Here is a 15963-nt window from a genome sequence, read left to right as displayed (position 1 = left end):
TTGTGTTGCTTTATTTAAAGATGGTTTTTTGTCTGTTTGTTTTTCTTGTGGACCTTCATACTGTCAGATTTGTTAATGTAATAGCAAAGTGGACTCTTTTCTGCTATTTCTGTAGTATTGTCCATGGCGGAATGCAAGTACAATTTGGTCATAATAGATGCAAAATTCCTCCTATACGTGAGTAATTTTTTCATTCTTTTCTTTAAACTCTACTACTGTTTGTCTTGCAAAAGCTATCCAAGATCTCTATGTGTAAAAATGAAGACTTAGGGAAAAACTCAAATCTACATTAGTTTTAAAGAGAGCATATGTTTATACTTCGATCTCTTTATACATTTTGAGCACATTCTATAGATTTTTGATATCATGTTTGCCCAAGTGCATACCTTTCATGCTATGGTCTTCTGAAGGATCTCGTGCTAAAGAGTATTTAAAGAAATTACATATGGTTAAGGAAACAATTTCTTCCTTCAGTATGTGCTGAATCATTTTTCTAGCTGTGGACATGTCTTATCTTTGGATAAGATAAGAATTTATACTTTATGAGGTTGTTAACTCTCTTGTGGCATTTCATTAGCTGGGATATGTTAATCCTTTGGTTTGGCCATTTTAAATCTCTTAATTCTTTTACTTCTGACTTACATACTGTGTGCAGTTTTGTTTTCCAAATGCTTTCATATTTCCATACATAAAGCTGTTGCACTGAATTACATCAGAATGTCAAAAACAGCGGTGTTGCCTTAATGTCTGATGTGGTTTCTCTATTAAGACAGGAGAGTCTGGGGATCGCTTCATCCATCTCATGTGGGGGTTGGAAGTCTTAATTTCAAATTTAATTTACTATTTGCATAGCAGTTTGAAAACTGGAGAAAATGGTCATGGAAAGTAAAGGCTTAAAAGCTCTTATAAAAGAATGATCAAGGACAAGGCGGTGGATTTTTTATTTTTGTGGTATTTGAGGTTTTTTGCTTGTTGTTTTTGGTTTTGTTTTTTATTAGATTATTTTTAGTGGACATTGTCAAGATCAAGGCCACACTGCTAAATGGGATTTTCAACCTGTGCAGGGTACAAACAAATGTCCTTCCTTTTGCTGACCACAAATGTGACTGTCTTTAAGCATGTGAAGAGATCCTATTAACTTCATTATACTAAAAACATTAGTAGAAATAGCATGTAAGTATTGCAATATTACCCTAAGAGAAGAGGTAAAGCTTGAATGACAAGACTTCTACTCATTTTACAGATTAAAAAAATAAGAGATACAGAGGGAAGAAGTGTTCCACAGTCAAACACAAGAATTAGGAAATTAAAGTTAATTTTTTTGATTCTCAGGTTACCAAAGAATTGTTCCTCTTTTTCAGCTTGAAATTTGACTTTGGTGCATAAAACACAGTTGAGCGGTTGAGTAAATAACATGTGCTCCACGTCCCCCCTGTCCTTATGTAGTTTATCCCTTAAATGGAAGAATGAAATCACCTTACTACTCATCTATACTTTTTTGTTTCTTTCAGTAAAGGAGAATATAAAATAATTATTGTTTATTCTTTATCTGTTTCAAATTTCAGAAAAAATAATGTAACATATTTTACAGTTCTATATTACAATGAAAAATTTAAAAAAATTTCTTCCTTAAAAAAAGTAAACATCCTTAATCTGTCAGTTTGGATGCTACTTTTCATCAAGTATTTTGAAATTATTTAATTTAAAAATCAATGCTTTTAATCCAGAACTACCACCTCCTTGTGAAGTTTAGTAATCTTTCAAGGATTGCAGCTTCAAGTAGTTAATTTGAAAAACTGACCTTGTTTAGATGAGCTTGCTGGTTGTGCTGGGCCTCTCCAGTACTCTCATCTGTGTGATTCTAGCAAGCTGCACTCTAAACCACATTTTTGTATTATTTTCAGTGCTTAGGCCAACGTGTCATCAGAATTTCTTCTGCTAGGATTGGGTTATGATTGGCAGAACTACATTTCTTCACTTGAAAAGGAATCCAGCCACAGTAAGACATGTCTGAAGTACCTTCCTCCAGAGAGCTGCATTGCCTCCATGGTGGATTCAGTCTGGATCCAGAGTTCCAGTCCCAAAGTGAACTCTCTGGAAAAAATATTATACCTGTTCTTGTTTTGTATTCTGGGATGGAAGTTGGAGGGACTACTTGATTGACTATGAACAGCAAGAACAGTAATCTCTTCTCTGTAAATAACTTGAATTCTAATTATCTATAATTTTCTAGAAAAAAACCCAACAATGAAACCCTATTTTTTCTTCTTTCTTCTTCTGCCTTATTTTCTTTTCTCTTTATTCTCTCTATAAAAGCAAAAAATCCCCTAAAAATCTGAATACAGGCCTAAAATAAACCTCAAAAGAGCACAATTTATAAACCACCTTCTTTGTGTCTGACAGCAAATTGAAATCTGAAGCTGAAAATGAAATTGAGGTCCTTTTTCTCTTTAAATTATCATAACACAAACAATAGAAGCTTGGTGCATGAGAATGTGCCAGTTGGAACATCAAATCTTTGGTAGGCACAATAATATTTTCATTGTGGTTTGTTCTTCAAGGTCCATGTTAGTTCCCCAGAATTAGAGAACAGAGGGGAAGTGTTAGCCAAACATGGCATTGGTCATTGACTTACTTGGACGTAACTTTGATCTTTTGTTGTTATAAGAGCAAATCAGCTTTCTTGTTTGAAGAAAGACGCATTGGCATAATACACAGTATATCTGTTCACTGTGTAGAGCCTGTAATCTGATTTGATTATGCAAAAAATTTACTTAATTGTAAATTAAGTAAACACAGCTGACAAGGCGCTGGTTATATGACTTAAATTCAGCACTTAAACCGACTTGTATAAAATTACTTAGTTTTTTATATATGCACTGAGATTTTGACACTTGTCTTACTCCAAAAAGAATAGAGGAAGTAGAAGGGGAGTTGCAAAATGGAGATACAAGATAGATCCTTTTTTTATACTTGAGCTGCCATTTAATATGACAGACAGGGTCTTCAAAGACGATGCGCAGTATTTTTTCATGTGTGTGTCTGTTTTTCTTGGCTAATGAAGCATCATATCCAGCGTTTAAGTTTGTGTGTCATAGATCTGTAGCTACACTTACAATTCATTTGTCAATTGTATTTTCTAATTGAAGTAGAAAGAGTGAAAAATCATGTGCTGCAAGAAATATACCTTCTGAAAGTCACAGGACATATGGAAACACATGATCCCACATGGAGTGATCCTTGATCACTACAAATAACTTTTATATTTGTCATTTAACTCAAGGGGAAACAGCATACTCTGCAAGCCAGTGATTTGGTATCCCAGTTGCTATGCACAGGCCTTTGAAATGAGTGAAATGGCTTCGTCCACGTGCAGAAATCTATCCGTGAAGGTTAGGCTGCAGGTTAGTGTCTACAGGTGATATTTCTCTTCAGGCTTCTGATTCTGTTTTTCTCTGTTTCCTAAATCTGATAAAGCAACAATCTATTTAACCAAAATAAAGTAATAAATAAGGAAAGAAAAATATGAATCAGAAACAATATGATATTGTGGCAATATCATAGATTTTTCATAGCAAACCAGTATTTCACTCTCTTGAAAGTTTTTTAAATGTTAGGATCCTTGATCATAATTTTTTATGTTGTGTTTTATGTAAGAATACATCATTGTTTCTTACCTAAAAAATAGGTTAGATTTGGAGAAGAAAGTCTACTAGTACTGGAATTGCCTCTTGATTGTTTCACAGATTACACAGTACTATTGTGGTTCAGAAAGTTGACACTTTCACAAGAAATGAAATTTGAAGCACATGATGGTTGTATGCAACAAAACATTACATTTTTTGATGATACACTTTATGAAAACAGTGTTTTGAAGTAACAAAGCTAGAAGCTTCATTAGAGTGAACAGAACTTGATCACAGCTGCCTAGTCCTGGACCTCAGCAAGGAGGCGTTCTCAGAGCTCTGTTGAATCCTTAACAAACGAGGTTTCTGTGCATTCTGTTTTGTGCTGTACTGATATTAGTCTGGTTCACTGCATAACATGAAAAGTTTTTGTAGGGAACTACCTGGGAATAATTATAAAGATTGATCAGGGGTGCAAACCCACTACTTTCCGCAGATACTTAAACAGCTTCTTATTTTCTCCTGCTGTTTATATCTTGTGATGCACCTTTAGAGGTAGAATGGTGCTTAATTTAAGGAAACTAATCTGAAGGAGGTGACTTTTGCTGTCTGATTCATACACATTGTGTAGGAAGGGTAGGGTAGAGATGAATAATATTTTTCTGAGTAATTATATTAATTTTTCAGTTGGAATGAACCTTGGAAAGCAGATGCTTTACTTGATGATTGCATCCTGGGTGAATGTTATTCTAAATACTAAATACAAAGGTTCATTTGTGCAATCAAGTTTTAAGCTTGGAGTTGTACTGTATCATAAGGCTCATTTGTCCCCGAGAATAATTTGCAATAATAAATCTTGCTGAAGCTGTGCATTTGAAGAAATAATCCAGGCTGTTTAAATCTTGTTTGCAATAAGAAACTGCACTGGTTCATAGGTTTCCTGGAGGACGTGCTTACCTTGATAAGCTTTTTCATGAGCATATCCTATTCCTCATTTCTCTGGCAGCCTCTCTATCAGCTGTGTGTGAAAGGGAGCATTGTCTCTCCAATACGTGCATTGTTCTGCCTTCTCTGAACCTGGATGAGAAGTAATTCCTCTCTTTATGAGCATATAGGGAAAGTGGGAGAAATTTCTGTTAGGATTTTCTGCAACCATACAGAGCCCAGCAGGCCAAAGTATAATCAGGGCTCTGTTCTGCAGTCCAGCCTGGCTCACCAGTCCCGTTTGACCTCCTCCCTCCCAGTTATACACACCTTTCTTCCTTCCTTCCTTCCTTCCTTCCCCTTTTTTTTCTCTTTTCTTTTCACACTGCAGAGGTTGAAGTGCCAGACCCTGCAAACTGATAAGATAAGAACCACATGGTGCATGCCATAAGCCAGGGGTCCCCACTGGGTCCACTGACGCACACAGTCCTCCCCTGATGTCAAACAGCTGATAAGTAGCACCTTGGCTCCAATCCCGAACCTTTGTGCCAAGAGGGGAAAAAAAAGCTCTTTGTCTGAAAAAGGCAGCTCTGTTGAGATTTTTTTTTTAACATCTTGCTGCTTTTCTTGAATTCAGGCCAGAGTTCTGTCTGTTTAAACTATTTAGTATTATTCCTGAATTGTTTGGCAAGAATAAATGTCCGCTCAAAAAAATGTGTTTAATTCATCATGCGTGATGTATATTTGACTGTACTTGCAGCATCAGACACACAATACAACATGTAGTGTTTATAAAGCATGATAGCCAAGCCCATGTTACAATGCTGTTTAAAGCTATATGAAGCATGCTTTTCAAGAACATAGTATCTGATTATGGAGCAGAGCAATAACAACAAAAAACTACAAATTTGCGACTGAGTTAGCTGTCAAAATGATCCATAATAAACACAGAACAGTACTTTTTGAAGTCCTTGACCTTTTATTGTTTCTGTTCATCCTTATGGTTCTTATTGTTTGCGTTTCTGTATTAAATTGTAGTTTTAGTGCTTCAAATTTTGAAAGATGTGCTTCTGCTTTAGAAGTGTTATATTTTCTCGTTAACACGTTTCTTAACAGAATAGTTTTTTGCTGAATATTACAGAATGTTAAACCCTTTAGAAATAATATGCAGTCATTAGCTTACATGACTTCAAAGCTTTAAATGTTGTAGTACTTTTAAGATAGGAAATTGAACACATTTCATAGTAACATGCTTATTTTTGTATATTTATATAAGCCTGTTGTTTGAAAATGATATATTAATTATATAAATGTTTCAAAATTTGTGTTGCTATTTGGAATTTCTATGTGTATGTCCAGAGTTTTCCACACTTCAGTATTCTTACAGATGTATTTATAGGAATATACACTCACAATTTTATTTAATGCTGCTGTCAAGCCGAATCCAAAACAGACATGCCAAAATAACCCAATTAATCACGTCTCAGAGACTGGAGTAGCCACTGCAGTGGCTACTGTTGTTGAAGCCCCTGTAAGGCTACTAGCCTTGAAGTGTTGCTGCTGTAGTGAAGCAGTGGCAGGATGGCACTAACATGGTTATCCTGAGCTAATGATTGAAACCCTTATCCAAAGGTTTTTGGGAAGCTACATGGTCTGAAGGAATACCTCATACAGCTTCTGAGGCTATACTTTTAGTTCTACCTGAACTAAAGGAGGTGTGTCTGTGTGTTATGAAGCACAAGATTGATGCTAACTTTAATGTGTCATTTTTAGTGATGATAGAGAACATGACTGTATGTGTTATATGTGCCATCTTACATTTGTTATTAAAATATTTGGACCCATTTTAGGCTACTTTATATATAAAGCCATATATCTTACTTGTCATCCATTTGCCTAATTTCTTCCATTTATTGCAGATCAAATATTGAAGTGCGTGTATCTGTCTGTATGTGTTTAAAATCCCAAATGTGAAAGTCTACTGCAAAATGCCTTTTCACAATTTCAGAATGATGCTAACTCTCAGTGTTGCTTGAAGTACTGTTTTGTGTATCTGAAAATATAACTTCTCATGTGGCTGGCAGTCTGCTGGCTATATAGGCAATCCTTGCAAAATTCAGCTGAATTTCTAATCAGGAAGTGCTTGCAGGATTTGTTCCTGAGTGGCTGTGAGTTGGATTGAATGCACAGCGTCAAGTGTTCAAGGCCAGGTTAGATGAGGCTTTGAGCAACCTGTTCTAGTGGATGTAGTCTCCTGCCCGTGGCAGGGGGGTTTGAACCGGATGATCTTTAACGTCCCTTCCAACACAAACCATTCTCTGATTCTATGATTCATTTAAATCTAAACCACAAACACGCTTCATTTCTGTAAAGACTGGATGCATAGGCGTGTTAGAAAAAGTGGGACTTCATATTAATAAGAGTATATGCAGTCTTTTATTAAAGATGAAAATATCAGGTATAATGTTATTTGATGTGAAAAACCATGTTGTTTCTCAAGTATGTAGTTGTTTTACGAGATACCAAAATCATCCTAAAGTGAAATTGGGCATGAAGGGATCCATAATATTCTTTTTGGCTGCATAAGAAGTCAGAATGAACAGAATGTGGTTTAAATTAAGTGCAACTCTGACATTTCAGGGAATTCTTAGAAATAAATGATGCGGTGAATTTTATTAATATACAATCTGATTGTATGGAAGGGTTTCTCTTAGCTCTCTTCCCCTTCTCAATCTGTTGTATACTTGCTTCTCAAGATAAAAAGTCTACAAAATGTCTTGTGAATCCTGTTTATGGAAAAGAAAGAAGAGGTATTCCTGTAGTTCTCTACTCCACAAACCAACAGGAATATTATAACAAGAGAGATCCAGATATTGTACACATACCTGTGTAGTTTCACAATTGTCATATTCAGAAAAAGCCTTTGTCTGTCAAATCTTCTGCTTAAACTATGCAAGAGGAAGTACAGATAGATACTGTAATTAATAGAGGCAAAATTTCATCATCTGACTTCAGCAGGATGATATTTCACCCTAGGGATTCAAGAATAATTATCCCCAGATAATTTTAGAAAGAATTACAATTATTATTTTGAAGTCCAAAAACATTTCACAAGTCCTCAGTGGAAACTATCTTACATAGTATTAACTTCCTGTGTAATGTGGCTCTAAATAGTTTATATCTGTTAAATGTTAATGTTTATAAAATACAAAATAGGTTAAATTCTCATTTTATCAGCATCATTTTAATAATAGTATGAAAAGATAATTGTGTTTTAATGTAATAGTATAATTTTTGTCCTTTAGCAATTTGGAGGCTGAAACGGATTTCATGATAGTCAGCATGATCTCATTGTCTTTAAGAAAAGCACTAGGCTCTACTCTTTTTTTTGCTTCTGCAACAACAATTTTTCTATTGCTTATATTATTTAAAAATCATGAAATAATTTTCTTCTGAGTAAAAATAACTTTAAAAAAGATGCTGAATATCCCTGATCAAGCCCTTTTACATTTACTCAGTTTTTATTTAAAAAGACAGGGTTTTGTGAAGAGTGGTTTAGTAATATATTTGTAACATTCTAGATGTTTTAAAATCTGTGTGCAGGACATAGGACACAACATGAAAGAAGGAGGTTGAAGGTTATGTAATGCGAGTAACTAAAAAATGTACCATTAAAAAAAATAATCAGAAACTGTGAGATGTAAAATGAGTTACAGCTTGTGTGAAACAAACCCCAGGATGTTCCTTACAAAAAGTAGCCATTAGAGCCAGAGGAAAGTTATAAATGAAGTGGGCACTTAAGGCTGATCTAATGACTATAAAAAGGTAAACTATGACTGAACACTTTATACAGCTATATTAACAGTACTGAGTAGGAACATTTCTGGAAGTTAGTTACAGTCTGAGCAGTAGGATTTGATTAAATTCTTGCTGATTTCTTTGGTCAAGGCTTTAGTTCTGTGGGCACTGCCCTCTCCCTCCCAGCCAGTACAGGGTTTTAGTTGCCTGCTGCTGCTTCTTGCTCCCAGACTCAGTGCTGTGTGCTCGCACAACTGCCTGGGTATGCTGTATTGCCTTCCTGGGTAGAGAAGAACTGCTTCCTATGAGGCAGTGCAGCAACTCTGCTTGGGAATGGGACTTACATTTTTGCTTTGTGCCCTTGCGTGCTTCCTCTGTGCCTCTGAGAACCTCTCCCAAGTTCTCATCCCTTGGTGAATCAGAAGGGATACCAATAATAGCCATGCATCATTACTGTGACTTGTATGTGGCAGTGGTCTCTGATGATAAACGGTGCCCTTTTTTGCTTTCCTAGTTCGTTCTTCTGTACTATTTCAGGCTTTTCTGCTTCCTTGTTTGGGAGCCTCTATGGTGACCTATAGAACTTTATCTCAACTTTAATGCTGTTTCGTATGTTATCAGAGTTAAAACAGGGAACTCTCACTGAAGTTATACTGGGATTATTTGCAAAGTGAACAGTGTTACTCAAAGAATAATTATTGGTCATTTTCTTTTGAGCCTAACAGCACATGCATATCTTTGCTTGGGCTACATATATTTCGTGTCTTTCCTGAAAGTGGGTGGAAACCATGAGGGTACGTGTACAAAAATCAGTGATGTCACCAAGCAAGAGAGAAGTTGTGCAGAAGGTACTTAAATCAAAAATCCTGATAAACTGGAGTAGTTATCTGTATTGATCCAAGCAAAGCATGACAAATAGTGCTGAATACAAGATGTGCAAATGTAAAATCAGAAATAGGTAGGCGTAAGTAATGCAGAATCAGATATGAAGATAGTAATGGATAGCAAAATGAGTAAGTCAAAGTATGGAAAGAGTCTTAATAACAGAAATATCACAAATTAAATGTGAAAAAAACACGATTCCCCCCTCTTCACCATTGATGAGGCTGTAGCCAAAATAATGTGTATGTTGAAAGACAAATCTCTGGGGTATGAACAAGTTGGAATTCAAAGGAAAGCAACAGACTTGTAGGAAATTGACAAAATATAATAAATTTTGATCCTTTTAGAACAAAGAAAATATATTGAAGAGGGCAATGTAGAATATAGTCATTAGTTTGAAAGAACTTGGTACATGAAACAATACAGTTGTGTTCCATAGGAGGTTATAGTATGACAAGAGAAATCTCCAGTAAACACTGACTAAATAGTAAGAAATACTTTGACAGTAAACCAATATAAGCTGGGAATGATTGTTACCATAGACTCTTGGGAACAGCTTTCAAATGATACCTAAGAAAGGATACACTTCAGAGTGTTTATGTGATCTTGTTTCAGATCAGAGAGAGAAATTTAGAGATTCTCTCACATTTTCTTTTTCTGTGCAGTTTACTGTGTGATTGGACCCTTTTTTTCTTTTTAATAACCTCTATCATGTAGCTTTGAATGTATAAATGTAAGGATTTAAATCCAGAAGCTTTGTAATAGTGAATTTGTCAATTTTGGATTTAAATTTTGACTAATTTAAAAAAGAAAAAAAAAAGACAACAGACAAGTGAGTGACTTGCATTTAGCCCTTTAGACTCTCCCCTGAATCTTGACAGCAATTAGGAAAATACAAGATTTATGAGATTTTAGAAATCTCCTCCTGCTTTTACTTTCACAGAGAACAATAGTTTAAACATCTTCCAAAGCTTTTTTACTTCTTCCAAAACAAAATTTGGTATGAGAACACTATGCTGTTGTTAAATTAATGTAATTAAGCAGTTTGGTTTGCTTTTACTTTCTGCTCTTCATAAAGGGTCTTCCAAAATCCATTAGAAGGCACATATAATCTAGGAGAGGGCAAGAATTTGGGCAGTATTTGCTTAAATGTTACCTCAGGTAGAAATGTATTGTTTACAGAAGGGACAAAATATTCTTGATATGTGTATAGACCAAAGATCAATATCCTTGTCCCTAGCTGTAGAAAAATGCAAGATGAAGACAGAGAAAAAGCCAAGACAAAGAATCAAAGTGAGCAGGCAAAGAGATTAGGTGAATATTTAAATTTCAGAAAATGAGAGAATTTAACCATGACAAGTCTGGAAATCAGCATGTAATTTTAAAACTGTTACCTTGTCAGTGGCTGTAGGAAGTCTGTGCAGGAGGTGGCAGAGGAGTGTGGTGGAGGGGAAGAAGAGAGGTAATAAGAGCTTACTGACTAGCACAGCAGCAGAATATAGCCACAATGTTCAAGCTTTGTGTGCATTTAATACAGCATGTGGGGAACTGCAAAAGTCTGAGCAGGTAATAATTTAGGTGGGAATCAGGATTCTGATTTAGGAGACTGTAGTGCACATTTGTGGTGCATTATTGCTTCAGTTCTAACCAAAAGTGATGTCTGTAAATGTAAAACAAGCTTTGGAAAGAACAGGTATGTTTTGGTCTTGGTGAAAACAGTAGATAGGCCACCAATGTTTATAATGCAACTGTTCAAAATAGTATTCAGCAATTCAGCAAGGTGGTTGGTGGTTTTGGATGGTTAGTGCTCCACAGAGAGGTTAGGTTAAGTTGCAGCAGCTGAATGTGCAGTTCCATCCTGGCTGTTTTGTTGTTTCTTTTTTCCCAGAGACTTTACTTTTACCTTACCCTAAGTACTGAAGAAAATACCTTAAAAAAAAAAAAAAAAAGAAGAGGTAACAGAAGATTTCAGTTCAAAATATGGTGTGAGATTACAATTACAGACAGGCAAGCTCAAACTTCATGGACTGAAGGAACACAGTGCGTGGATTAGAGGGAAGCGCTGATGGGACAGTTGTTGCCTAGAGCATCTAACTGTTTGGCATGGCCTGCACATCAAACAGAAAAGTTTTGGACACTCTTGATTTAAATTAATTTAAACTGGCAGTTTTCCTTGTATTACTTGAAAGCAACAATGTTATTACATCAATTTATTTTGACTTGGTTTGAATTATCCAAATATGTGAATTCTTTCTTTCCAATATACAGTAGGATTTACAAAAGAGCTGAAGCATGTTGAATGACTGTCATAGAAATAAATACTGCTTAGGCTTCTACAGGACTATACCTCATGAAAAAAGTTTATTATAACGTCTGTCATCATTTTATGAATGTATAATCTCTGTAAATTTGGCTTGTTGTCCCTTAAAAATTAAATCTGTTATTGCCGTGCTGCCTATGTTTGCTAAAAGTGTTGTGATACTTTTTCTTGTGGGTATGACATGTGTGAGAACAAGTCCAATTTTCCAGAAGCAGTGAGATTTCCCTCTAGTGTAAGTTATTTGATTTAATATTCCCTTAATTCATCAGAGAGGATCTTTCATTGAGAGTGTATACCTTCTGCAGGTATACAGTTGAATAGGATTTATAAATGAATTCTCGAATTTAGAAATAATTTAGATTTGTTCTGTATCTCTATTTAATACAATACAGTTTTAGAATCATTAATAGAATCATTGCAGTATTTCAAACTGCATTGATTTTGCTAGATATATGTGTACTTTTTAGGGTGAACTGGAAAGTATGAAAACTTGTTGCTGTTCTCAGAGTTTATAGGTGATCTGAAAATTTACTAGGATCTGAATATTTTAATTACACTGTTTTTTGGATAAATAGAATTTAAAAAATGGACTGCGCATTCAGGACATGGCAACATTACAGTTAACTCCTATTGAGTTCAGTGAAACTTAATGGGAAAGCTTCCCACTTCTGAAGATAAGATTAATTAGATGAGGATCTTAAAATGCTAGGATCATAAAAGTAAAGCTCGCACAAATCATTTAAAAACCTATATTCCTCTTGTGTGAGATACTTATTTTCATGCAACTCTATGTATTATTGAGATTTGGTGTCCATGCTGATGGACATACCTTCTGTTGTCAGTAGCAGCATATCATTAAATGAATGGAGATAAGTGCTTATGGGCAGTCAATATTTTAGCTGTACAAACTGTTTGGGAATGTGGAAGACAGACAGTAATTCAGATAATTAGAAGGACCTGACACAAATAACATTTGAAAATGATTGTGCAGGATATGTATTGCAAAGGCATTGTGCACGAGTATAAATACTGTTAGATGTTTTCCTAGGAGCTGTAAATAATATACAAAGTTTTTAGTAAGAGACATCAATGGTGAAATATTTCTTATTTTATAAGAGATTATAGCTATAACATTAAGACTAAAGTACTGGCCTGAATTAATCTTGAAGTGTCAGGAATATTATAAGCTTTTAAAGCTCTGTGAGTTTATTTCATATAAAGAAGTAGTAATTTGGTCTCCTCTAAACTTACAGGAAAACGAAGTGCAGGAATCATTTAACTTCTCTTTGTCTTTTAAATGATCATAAATTTGATAACCTTGAATATCTGTGGGTTTAATTAAATTATGTTTATAGTACATGGAGACAATATTTAAATAGAAAGAAACTTGTTAGGCAAACACAGAAAAGCTGTATTTATTTATTTATTTATTTATTTATTTATTTATTAAGAGAGGTCTCTGCTTTGTTTTCAAGTAGCAAGGTAGCGACTGTGAGCCCTAAAAATACAAGTTTAGTCAATGTTATTTACAACTTAATAAAGTTCAATTATAAGAATGTGGGAGGACAAAATTTTAAGAACTAATTGTTGCTTATGGCAAGATTTGTGTTTTTTAAAAGAGTGATGTTAAAGAGCATGCAAACCTCTGCATCACCTTTTTTTCTGGCTTCACAGAGAATGTATTTTTTGCAAATAAAAGCTGAGGATGTTTTGAAGATGCTGCTTCTAATAATCCATTCATTACACTTCTCTTAATTTTAGTATCATTGTTCTGAACTAGAAACAACTTTCAGCAAGGTACCGTGATGTTGGCTGCATTTTTTTTTGAGTGCATGTGGTACGTCTGTACTTTTTATTTTAATTAAGTGGTACATTTTTCTCATGATACTACTTTAAAGAAACTGAGACATATAAAAGCAAGGTGAAATCAGTGCTCTAGTGGGCCTAAGAGCAGTGGATACATTTTGGTGCTGATCTTTCTCTGTTCTAATTGTGTAGAAAGAAGAATTTCACTTGTCATGATCCAACAAGAGTGACATTATTCTGGTTGAGGTTTCTACATGTGCAAAATAGTCAGAGCCAGATTTTAGTGTTGAAGTCAGCTGTTCAGCTGCTTCCCAATGCTCCCCAAAGCAAGCTCTGCGTGTGCATACCTTCTCTCAAAACAGTTCTCTGAAATGGGGACTCTTTACAGCTACTAACTTCTTGCTGTGATCAACAGTAAAAGCTTCTGTTATGCTAATATGAATGAACATATTTCCAGTTGATCTTTCACTTGCCATAATTTAATCATCACACCAGCCACAATATTTCCATTCCTATGGTTATCTTTAAATGACCATACAGGTACGTGTTTTGTGAATGTACTACATTATAACCATAGGTGTAATGTTTCAGCTAGTATTTTTGCTTAATAGTGCAAATGAAATAAGCTTTATGCATTTTTATAGAATAAGCACATAAATCTATAAAATAATTAAATGCTATATTAGTTTGGCAAGCATAATTATGTATCCTTAGTAATAGGGGGAAGTTATGGTAGATTTCTATCAATTTAATTAAAGCTCCACTAAGGGAATAGTTCTAATGTGTGTGGAATGATTGCACACTAGATCTTTGTACAGGGACTTTTTGCACTAGTGGCCTCCTACAGTGGATTTCTCTTTTTTAGTGGGTGTGTGGGGAGGGTGGTGAAAGGAAGCACTAGGTCGCAATAACAAAGTAATGTTTTATGCCTGGATTTGCAATGTTTCTGATTGTAACTACAGAACATCTTTCCAGCATGGACATTACATTTCTTTTAGGGAAATAGAAAGCCTTAAGTCCTTAACTGATACAACAATTTAGTAGTACTTGCTTATACATGTTAAAATCAAAACACAATAAAAAAGTGTGTGTGCACACAGATGTGAGTTGTTCTAGAAGACATACTTAAACCAAAGCAAAACCCCCCTATATTGTTATCTTTTATGTGTATTGTAGAGTAAAATGTCACTGTGTGTGAACCAGAAGTAGTTTTATGTGAACTAACTCAGACCAGGGTGTACCCCTGCTGCCAGCTGAGTGCTGTGTCCTGGAACACAGTTGATTACTCTGCTTCTGGCTTTGTCACTTTGCAGTTTCTGGAACAACTGTGACCTGCTTCAGAAAGTTACCTTCCTCCTTTGCCGGCCTCCAGGTAGAGCTCCTCACTGTGTGCTGGTTAAGGCAGTCTGCAGGTATTTGAGGGTTGTTGATTCAAATAGCTTTGGCTATGGAGGGTGACAAACTACACATTTTGCCTTCTCTGCAGATGTTTCAGCTACTGGGCAGTTGTATAAAAATTATGTTTGGTGGTTCCTGTTGGCCTATGTTAGCAATATACTGATCACACCCATAGTTTCAGACTTGTAGATGTTTAGGCACTCCTTTGCAACTCTCTGATCACAAAAGCGAGTAAGAGCGTTCCCTGAGTTTTTTTCCTGTTCTTTTTCTTTGATTTAGAGGAAATCAAAATAGATCAGAATATGTAGTAGATGCATGCCCTGAGCATGATGAAAAGCAAAGCTCAAAGATTTTTTTTTTCTGAATACTAAAGGAGAAAATTTTTTTCCCTATTTGAATAACACAAGAAATGCTTGTCCCATTTACATAAATCACAATGAATCTCTTAAAAGTTGATCTCTAACTAAGGATTTTCATCTTTTTTTTTTTTTTTTTAATGAAGATGACCACAAACCAGAAGCCCATTAAGTTACTATGTGGTATGTATGATAACTTGAAATAATGTAATAATGACCATTAGTCTTTTAAATTGTCTTTTAAATTCAAAGACATGCCATACTGTGTCAGGGGAAAGCAGAATATCACTCTGATGCCTTAGTTTACAGCTTTTGCTTAGTTAAAACTTTTCTTACTGGGATTACTTGAATTCCTCCTGATCTTTTTTTTTTTTTTTTTTGATCACTCTACAAAGCTTGTACTATATACATATATATATATGTATATAATGAGCATTTAGAACATAATTTCTTTGAGATAAAGAAAATGCTGAGGAATACATTAGATTTCCAAAGAACATATTTCAAGTTCACATTATCATCTAGCATAAACATCCATCAAAGACAAATTAAATCGCCCTCCCCCTTCCCCAACTCCACCAAACTCCAGATATTTCATTTGCCTTTTGTGGTAATTTTAAGTTCAGGAAGTATCCTCAACCTGTTTTATGGTTGACAAAAGGTTGATATTTTTTGTCAAAACACTTCAAAATGGATTTGACATTAACTGGAGAGCTCCAACAAATAAAATTTGCTGATTTTTTTAAAGAACTGTTAGAAAAAAATTGCCCTGTGCTTTTCCACTTCTATGCTTAATTGCAAAATTAATGCAAATAAGAATTAATGTTACCTAACAGGTGTTGGACGTTATGAA

At 34.9% G+C, this 15963-nt stretch overlaps 1 protein-coding gene across 3 annotated transcripts in view; it reads left to right on the top strand.

The window, feature by feature from the left end:
• Positions 1–15963, top strand: part of PDE10A (phosphodiesterase 10A) — a 355321-nt gene that overhangs the window by 222228 nt on the left and 117130 nt on the right. The window lies entirely within an intron of this gene.

The sequence above is a fragment of the Corapipo altera genome, unplaced genomic scaffold (genome assembly GCF_003945725.1).
Source record: "Corapipo altera isolate COAL_440 unplaced genomic scaffold, ASM394572v1 2b, whole genome shotgun sequence".
Classification (NCBI taxonomy): domain Eukaryota; kingdom Metazoa; phylum Chordata; class Aves; order Passeriformes; family Pipridae; genus Corapipo; species Corapipo altera.
Note: the sequence above shows the minus strand (reverse complement) of the source record. Positions and strands in the feature narration are given on the sequence as shown.